Here is a 10076-nt window from a genome sequence, read left to right on the forward strand (position 1 = left end):
ATCGGGGGCCGTTCTAATATGATCAAAAGTAACAAATAAGTGTGACACTTATCGGAGTAATACGCAATGCTTACAACGTATGACCTGAAGTAACAAATAAGTGTGACACTTTTCGGATGTCGTAAATTTCTCTTTGACATTTTCCAAGGCCGTCCTAGTATGACCTGATGTAACAAATAAGTGTGACACTTATCGGAGGCCATTCTAATATGACCTGATGTAACAAATAAGTGTGACACTTATCGGAGGCCATTCTAATATGACCAAAAGTATCAAATAAGTGTGACACTTATCGGAGGCCATTCCAATATGACCAAAAGTAACAAATAAGTGTGACACATATCGGAGGCCTTTCTAATATGACCTGATGTAACAAATAAGTGTGACACTTATCGGAGGCCATTCTAATATGACAAAAAAAACAAATACGTGTGACACTTATCGGAGGATGTTCTAATATGATCAAAAGTAACAAATAAGTGTGACACTTATCGGAGTAATAGGCGATGCTTAAAACGTATGAGCTGAAGTAACCAATAAGTAAAGAAGTGTGACACTTATCGGAGGCCATTCTAATATGACCGAAAGTGATAAATAAGTGTGAAACTTATCGAAGTAATAGGCGATGCTTACAATATATGACCGAAAGTAACATATAAGTGTGACACTTATCGGAGTAATAAGCGATGCTTACAACGAATGAGCTGAAGTAACAATTTAGTGTGACACTTATCGGAGGTCGTGAATTTCTCTCTGACATTTTCCAAGGCCGTCCTAGTATGACCTTTGTAACAAATAAGTGTGACACTTATCGGAGGCCATTCTAATATGACCCGATGTAACAAATAAGTGTGACACTTATCGGAGGCCATTCCAATATGACCAAAAGTAACAAATAAGTGTGACACTTATCGGAGGTCATTCTAATATGACCTGATGTAACAAATAAGTGTGACACTTATCGGAGGCCATTCTAATATGACCTGATGTAACAAATAAGTGTGACACTTATCGGAGGCCATTCTAATATGACAAAAAAAACAAATAAGTGTGACACTTATCGGAGGCCGTTCTAATATGATCAAAAGTAACAAATAAGTGTGACACTTATCGGAGTAATAGGCGATGCTTAAAACGTATGAGCTGAAGTAAACAATAAGTAAATAAGTGTGACACTTATCGGAGGCCGTTCTAATATGACCGAAAGTGATAAATAAGTGTGACACTTATCGAAGTAATAGGCGATGCTTACAATGTATGACCGAAAGTAACAAATAAGTGTGACACTTATCGGAGTAATAAGCGATGCTTACAACGAATGAGCCGAAGTAACAATTTAGTGTGACACTTATCGGAGGTCGTGAATTTCTCTCTGACATTTTCCAAGGCCGTCCTAGTATGACCTTTGTAACAAATAAGTGTGACACTTATCGGATGCCATTCTAATATGACCTGATGTAACAAATAAGTGTGACACTTATCGGAGGCCATTCTAATATGACCTGATGTAACAAATAAGTGTGACACTTATCGGAGGCCATTCTAATATGACCTGATGTAACAAATAAGTGTGACACTTATCGGAGGCCATTCTAATATGACCTGATGTAACAAATAAGTGTGACACTTATCGGAGGCCATTCTAATATGACCTGATGTAACAAATAAGTGTGACACTTATCGGAGGCCATTCTAATATGACCTGATGTAACAAGTAAGTGTGACACTTATCGGAGGCCGTTCTAATATGAACTGATGTAACAAATAAGTGTGACACTAATCGGAGGCCATTCCAATATGACCAAAAGTAACAAATAAGTGTGACACTTATCGGAGGCCATTCTAATATGACCTGATGTAACAAATAAGTGTGACACTTATCGGAGGCCATTCTAATATGACCAAAAAAAACAAATAAGTGTGACACTTATCGGAGGCCGTTCTAATATGATCAAAAGTAACAAATAAGTGTGACACTTATCGGAGTAATAGGCGATGCTTAAAACGTATGAGCTGAAGTAACCAATAAGTAAATAAGTGTGACACTTATCGGAGGCCGTTCTAATATGACCGAAAGTGATAAATAAGTGTGACACTTATCGAAGTAATAGGCGTTGCTTACACTGTATGACCAAAAGTAACAAATAAGTGTGACACTTATCGGAGTAAAAAGCGCTGCTTACAACGAATGAGCTGAAGTAACAATTAAGTGTGACACTTATCGGACGTCGTGAATTTCTCTCTGACATTTTCCAAGGCCGTCCTAGTATGACCTTTGTAACAAATAAGTGTGACACTTATCGGATGCCATTCTAATATGACCTGATGTAACAAATAAGTGTGACACTTATCGGAGGCCATTCTAATATGACCTGATGTAACAAATAAGTGTGACACTTATCGGAGGCCATTCTAATAGGACCTGATGTAACAAATAAGTGTGACACTTATCGGAGGCCATTCTAATATGACCTGATGTAACAAATAAGTGTGACACTTATCGGAGGCCATTCTAATATGGCCTGATGTAACAAATAAGTGTTACACTTATCGGAGGCCATTCCAATATGACCAAAAGTAACAAATAAGTGTGACACTTATCGGAGGCCATTCTAATATGTCCTGATGTAACAAATAAGTGTGACACTTATCGGAGGCCATTCTAATATGACCCGATGTAACAAATAAGTGTGACACTTATCAGAGGTCATTCCAATATGACCTGATGTAACAAATAAGTGTGACACTTATCGGAGGCCATTCTAATATGACCTGATGTAACAAATAAGTGTGACACTTATCGGAGGCCATTCCAATATGACCAAAAGTAACAAATAAGTGTGACACTTATCGGAGGCCATTCTAATATGACCTGATGTAACAAATAAGTGTGACACTTATCGGAGGCCATTCTAATATGACCTGATGTAACAAATAAGTGTGACCCTTATCGGAGGCCGTTCTAATATGATCAAAAGTAACAAATAAGTGTGACACTTATCGGAGTAATACGCGATGCCTACAACGTATGACCAAAGTAACCAATAAGAGTGACACTTATCGGAGTAATACGCAATGCTTACAACGTATGACCTGAAGTAACAAATAAGTGTGACACTTTTCGGATGTCGTGAATTTCTCTTTGACATTTTCCAAGGCCGTCCTAGTATGACCTGATGTAACAAATAAGTGTGACACTTATCGGAGGCCATTCCAATATGACCTGATGTAACAAATAAGTGTGACACTTATCGGAGGCCATTCTAATATGACCTGATGTAACAAATAAGAGTGACACTTATCGGAGGCCATTCTAATATGACCTGATGTAACAAATAAGTGTGACACTTATCGGAGGCCATTCTAATATGACCTGATGTAACAAATAAGTGTGACACTTATCGGAGGCCATTCTAATATGACCTGATGTAACAAATAAGTGTGACACTTATCGGAGGCCATTCTAATATGATCAAAAGTAACAAATAAGTGTGACACTTTTCGGAGTAATACGCAATGCTTACAACGTATGACCTGAAAAAACAAATAAGTGTGACACTTTTCGGAGTAATACGCTATGCTTACAACGTATGAGCTGAAGTAAACAATAAGTAAATAAGTGTGACACTTATCGGAGGCCGTTCTAATATGACCGAAAGTGATAAATAAGTGTGACACTTATCGAAGTAATAGGCGATGCTTACAATGTATGACCGAAAGTAACAAATAAGTGTGACACTTATCGGAGTAATAAGCGATGCTTACAACGAATGAGCCGAAGTAACAATTTAGTGTGACACTTATCGGAGGTCGTGAATTTCTCTCTGACATTTTCCAAGGCCGTCCTAGTATGACCTTTGTAACAAATAAGTGTGACACTTATCGGATGCCATTCTAATATGACCTGATGTAACAAATAAGTGTGACACTTATCGGAGGCCATTCTAATATGACAAAAAAAAACAAATAAGTGTGACACTTATCGGAGCTCGTTCTAATATGATCAAAAGTAACAAATAAGTGTGACACTTTTCGGAGTAATACGCAATGCTTACAACGTATGACCTGAAGTAACAAATAAGTGTGACACTTTTCGGAGTAATACGCAATGCTTACAACGTATGACCTGAAGTAGCAAATAAGTGTGACACTTATCGGAGGCCATTCCAATATGACCTGATGTAACAAATAAGTGTGACACTTATCGGAGGCCATTCCAATATGACCTGATGTAACAAATAAGAGTGACACTTATCGGAGGCCATTCTAATATGACCTGATGTAACAAATAAGTGTGACACTTATCGGAGGCCATTCTAATATGACCTGATGTAACAAATAAGTGTGACACTTATCGGAGGCCATTCTAATATGACCTGATGTAACAAATAAGTGTGACACTTATCGGAGGCCATTCTAATATGACCTGATGTAACAAATAAGTGTGACACTTATCGGAGGCCATTCTAATATGATCAAAAGTAACAAATAAGTGTGACACTTTTCGGAGTAATACGCAATGCTTACAACGTATGACCTGAAGAAACAAATAAGTGTGACACTTTTCGGAGTAATACGCTATGCTTACAACGTATGAGCTGAAGTAAACAATAAGTAAATAAGTGTGACACTTATCGGAGGCCGTTCTAATATGACCGAAAGTGATAAATAAGTGTGACACTTATCGAAGTAATAGGCGATGCTTACAATGTATGACCGAAAGTAACAAATAAGTTGGACACTTATCGGAGTAATAAGCGATGCTTACAACGAATGAGCCGAAGTAACAATTTAGTGTGACACTTATCGGAGGTCGTGAATTTCTCTCTGACATTTTCCAAGGCCGTCCTAGTATGACCTTTGTAACAAATAAGTGTGACACTTATCGGATGCCATTCTAATATGACCTGATGTAACAAATAAGTGTGACACTTATCGGAGGCCATTCTAATATGACCTGATGTAACAAATAAGTGTGACACTTATCGGAGGCCATTCTAATATGACCTGATGTAACAAATAAGTGTGACACTTATCGGAGGCCATTCTAATATGACCTGATGTAACAAGTAAGTGTGACACTTATCGGAGGCCATTCTAATATGACCTGATGTAACAAATAAGTGTGACACTAATCGGAGGCCATTCCAATATGACCAAAAGTAACAAATAAGTGTGACACTTATCGGAGGCCATTCTAATATGACCTGATGTAACAAATAAGTGTGACACTTATCGGAGGCCATTCTAATATGACCTGATGTAACAAATAAGTGTGACACTTATCGGAGGCCATTCTAATATGACCAAAAAAAAACAAATAAGTGTGACACTTATCGGAGGCCGTTCTAATATGATCAAAAGTAACAAATAAGTGTGACACTTATCGGAGTAATAGGCGATGCTTAAAACGTATGAGCTGAAGTAACCAATAAGTAAAGAAGTGTGACACTTATCGGAGGCCATTCTAATATGACCGAAAGTGATAAATAAGTGTGACACTTATCGAAGTAATAGGCGATGCTTACAATATATGACCGAAAGTAACAAATAAGTGTGACACTTATCGGAGTAAAAAGCAATGCTTACAACGAATGAGCTGAAGTAACAATTTAGTGTGACACTTATCGGAGGTCGTGAATTTCTCTCTGACATTTTCCAAGGCCGTCCTAGTATGACCTTTGTAACAAATAAGTGTGACACTTATCGGAGGCCATTCTAATATGACCCGATGTAACAAATAAGTGTGACACTTATCGGAGGCCATTCCAATATGACCAAAAGTAACAAATAAGTGTGACACTTATCGGAGGTCATTCTAATATGACCTGATGTAACAAATAAGTGTGACACTTATCGGAGGCCATTCTAATATGACCTGATGTAACAAATAAGTGTGACACTTATCGGAGGCCATTCTAATATGACAAAAAAAAACAAATACGTGTGACACTTATCGGAGGATGTTCTAATATGATCAAAAGTAACAAATAAGTGTGACACTTATCGGAGTAATAGGCGATGCTTAAAACGTATGAGCTGAAGTAACCAATAAGTAAAGAAGTGTGACACTTATCGGAGGCCATTCTAATATGACCGAAAGTGATAAATAAGTGTGACACTTATCGAAGTAATAGGCGATGCTTACAATATATGACCGAAAGTAACAAATAAGTGTGACACTTATCGGAGTAAAAAGCGATGCTTACAACGAATGAGCTGAAGTAACAATTTAGTGTGACACTTATCGGAGGTCGTGAATTTCTCTCTGACATTTTCCAAGGCCGTCCTAGTATGACCTTTGTAACAAATAAGTGTGACACTTATCGGATGCCATTCTAATATGACCTGATGTAACAAATAAGTGTGACACTTATCGGAGGCCATTCTAATATGACCTGATGTAACAAATAAGTGTGACACTTATCGGAGGCCATTCTAATATGACCTGATGTAACAAATAAGTGTGACACTTATCGGAGGCCATTCTAATATGACCTGATGTAACAAATAAGTGTGACACTAATCGGAGGCCATTCTAATATGACCTGATGTAACAAGTAAGTGTGACACTTATCGGAGGCCATTCTAATATGACCTGATGTAACAAATAAGTGTGACACTAATCGGAGGCCATTCCAATATGACCAAAAGTAACAAATAAGTGTGACACTTATCGGAGGCCATTCTAATATGACCTGATGTAACAAATAAGTGTGACACTTATCGGAGGCCATTCTAATATGACCTGATGTAACAAATAAGTGTGACACTTATCGGAGGCCATTCTAATATGACCAAAAAAAAAACAAATAAGTGTGACACTTATCGGAGGCCGTGATAATATGATCAAAAGTAACAAATAAGTGTGACACTTATCGGAGTAATAGGCGATGCTTAAAACGTATGAGCTGAAGTAACCAATAAGTAAATAAGTGTGACACTTATCGGAGGCCGTTCTAATATGACCGAAAGTGATAAATAAGTGTGACACTTATCGAAGTAATAGGCGATGCTTACACTGTATGACCAAAAGTAACAAATAAGTGTGACACTTATCGGAGTAAAAAGCGCTGCTTACAACGAATGAGCTGAAGTAACAATTAAGTGTGACACTTATCGGACGTCGTGAATTTCTCTCTGACATTTTCCAAGGCCGTCCTAGTATGACCTTTGTAACAAATAAGTGTGACACTTATCGGATGCCATTCTAATATGACCTGATGTAACAAATAAGTGTGACACTTATCGGAGGCCATTCTAATATGACCTGATGTAACAAATAAGTGTGACCCTTATCGGAGGCCATTCCAATATGACCAAAAGTAACAAATAAGTGTGACACTTATCGGAGGCCATTCTAATATGACCTGATGTAACAAATAAGTGTGACACTTATCGGAGGCCATTCTAATATGACCTGATGTAACAAATAAGTGTGACCCTTATCGGAGGCCATTCTAATATGACCAAAAAAATAAGTGTGACACTTATCGGAGGCCGTTCTAATATAATCAAAAGTAACAAATAAGTGTGACACTTATCGGAGTAATACGCGATGCCTACAACGTATGACCAAAGTAACCAATAAGAGTGACACTTATCGGAGTAATACGTAATGCTTATCAACGTATGACCTGAAGTAACAAATAAGTGTGACACTTTTCGGATGTCGTGAATATCTCTTTGACATTTTCCAAGGCCGTCCTAGTATGACCTGATGTAACAAATAAGTGTGACACTTATCGGAGGCCATTCTAATATGACCTGATGTAACAAATAAGTGTGACACTTATCGGATGCCATTCTTATATGACCTGATGTAACAAATAAGTGTGACACTTATCGGAGGCCATTATAATATGACCTGATGTAAAAAATAAGTGTGACACTTATCGGAGGCCATTCTAATATGACCTGATGTAACAAATAAGTGTGACACTTATCGGAGGCCATTCTAATATGACCTGATGTAACAAATAAGTGTGACACTTATCGGAGGCCATTCTAATATGACCAAAAAAAAACAAATAAGTGTGACACTTATCGGAGCTCGTTCTAATATGATCAAAAGTAACAAATAAGTGTGACACTTTTCGGAGTAATACGCAATGCTTACAACGTATGACCTGAAGTAACAAATAAGTGTGACACTTTTCGGAGTAATACGCAATGCTTACAACGTATGACCTGAAGTAACAAATAAGTGTGACACTTTTCGGAGTAATACGCAATGCTTACAACGTATGACCTGAAGTAACAAATAAGTGTGACACTTATCGGAGGCCATTCCAATATGACCTGATGTAACAAATAAGTGTGACACTTATCGGAGGCCATTCTAATATTACCTGATGTAACAAATAAGTGTGACACTTATCGGAGGCCATTCCAATATGACCAAAAGTAACAAATAAGTGTGACACTTATTGGAGGCCATTCTAATATGACCTGATGTAACAAATAAGTGTGACACTTATCGGAGGCCATTCTAATATGACCTGATGTAACAAATAAGTGTGACACTTATCGAAGGCCATTCTAAAATGACAAAAAAAAATAAGTGTGACACTTATCGGGGGCCGTTCTAATATGATCAAAAGTAACAAATAAGTGTGACACTTATCGGAGTAATACGCAATGCTTACAACGTATGACCTGAAGTAACAAATAAGTGTGACACTTTTCGGATGTCGTGAATTTCTCTTTGACATTTTCCAAGGCCGTCCTAGTATGACCTGATGTAACAAATAAGTGTGACACTTATCGGAGGCCATTCTAATATGACCTGATGTAACAAATAAGTGTGACACTTATCGGAGGCCATTCTAATATGACCAAAAGTATCAAATAAGTGTGACACTTATCGGAGGCCATTCCAATATGACCAAAAGTAACAAATAAGTGTGACACATATCGGAGGCCTTTCTAATATGACCTGATGTAACAAATAAGTGTGACACTTATCGGAGGTCATTCTAATATGACAAAAAAAAACAAATACGTGTGACACTTATCGGAGGATGTTCTAATATGATCAAAAGTAACAAATAAGTGTGACACTTATCGGAGTAATAGGCGATGCTTAAAACGTATGAGCTGAAGTAACCAATAAGTAAAGAAGTGTGACACTTATCGGAGGCCATTCTAATATGACCGAAAGTGATAAATAAGTGTGACACTTATCGAAGTAATAGGCGATGCTTACAATATATGACCGAAAGTAACAAATAAGTGTGACACTTATCGGAGTAATAAGCGATGCTTACAACGAATGAGCTGAAGTAACAATTTAGTGTGACACTTATCGGAGGTCGTGAATTTCTCTCTGACATTTTCCAAGGCCGTCCTAGTATGACCTTTGTAACAAATAAGTGTGACACTTATCGGAGGCCATTCTAATATGACCCGATGTAACAAATAAGTGTGACACTTATCGGAGGCCATTCCAATATGACCAAAAGTAACAAATAAGTGTGACACTTATCGGAGGTCATTCTAATATGACCTGATGTAACAAATAAGTGTGACACTTATCGGAGGCCATTCTAATATGACCTGATGTAACAAATAAGTGTGACACTTATCGGAGGCCATTCTAATATGACAAAAAAAACAAATAAGTGTGACACTTATCGGAGGCCGTTCTAATATGATCAAAAGTAACAAATAAGTGTGACACTTATCGGAGTAATAGGCGATGCTTAAAACGTATGAGCTGAAGTAAACAATAAGTAAATAAGTGTGACACTTATCGGAGGCCGTTCTAATATGACCGAAAGTGATAAATAAGTGTGACACTTATCGAAGTAATAGGCGATGCTTACAATGTATGACCGAAAGTAACAAATAAGTGTGACACTTATCGGAGTAATAAGCGATGCTTACAACGAATGAGCCGAAGTAACAATTTAGTGTGACACTTATCGGAGGTCGTGAATTTCTCTCTGACATTTTCCAAGGCCGTCCTAGTATGACCTTTGTAACAAATAAGTGTGACACTTATCGGATGCCATTCTAATATGACCTGATGTAACAAATAAGTGTGACACTTATCGGAGGCCATTCTAATATGA

This window comes from Leiobunum rupestre, chromosome 3 (genome assembly GCF_980474605.1).
Source record: "Leiobunum rupestre chromosome 3, qqLeiRupe1.1.hap1, whole genome shotgun sequence".
Lineage (NCBI taxonomy): Eukaryota > Metazoa > Arthropoda > Arachnida > Opiliones > Sclerosomatidae > Leiobunum > Leiobunum rupestre.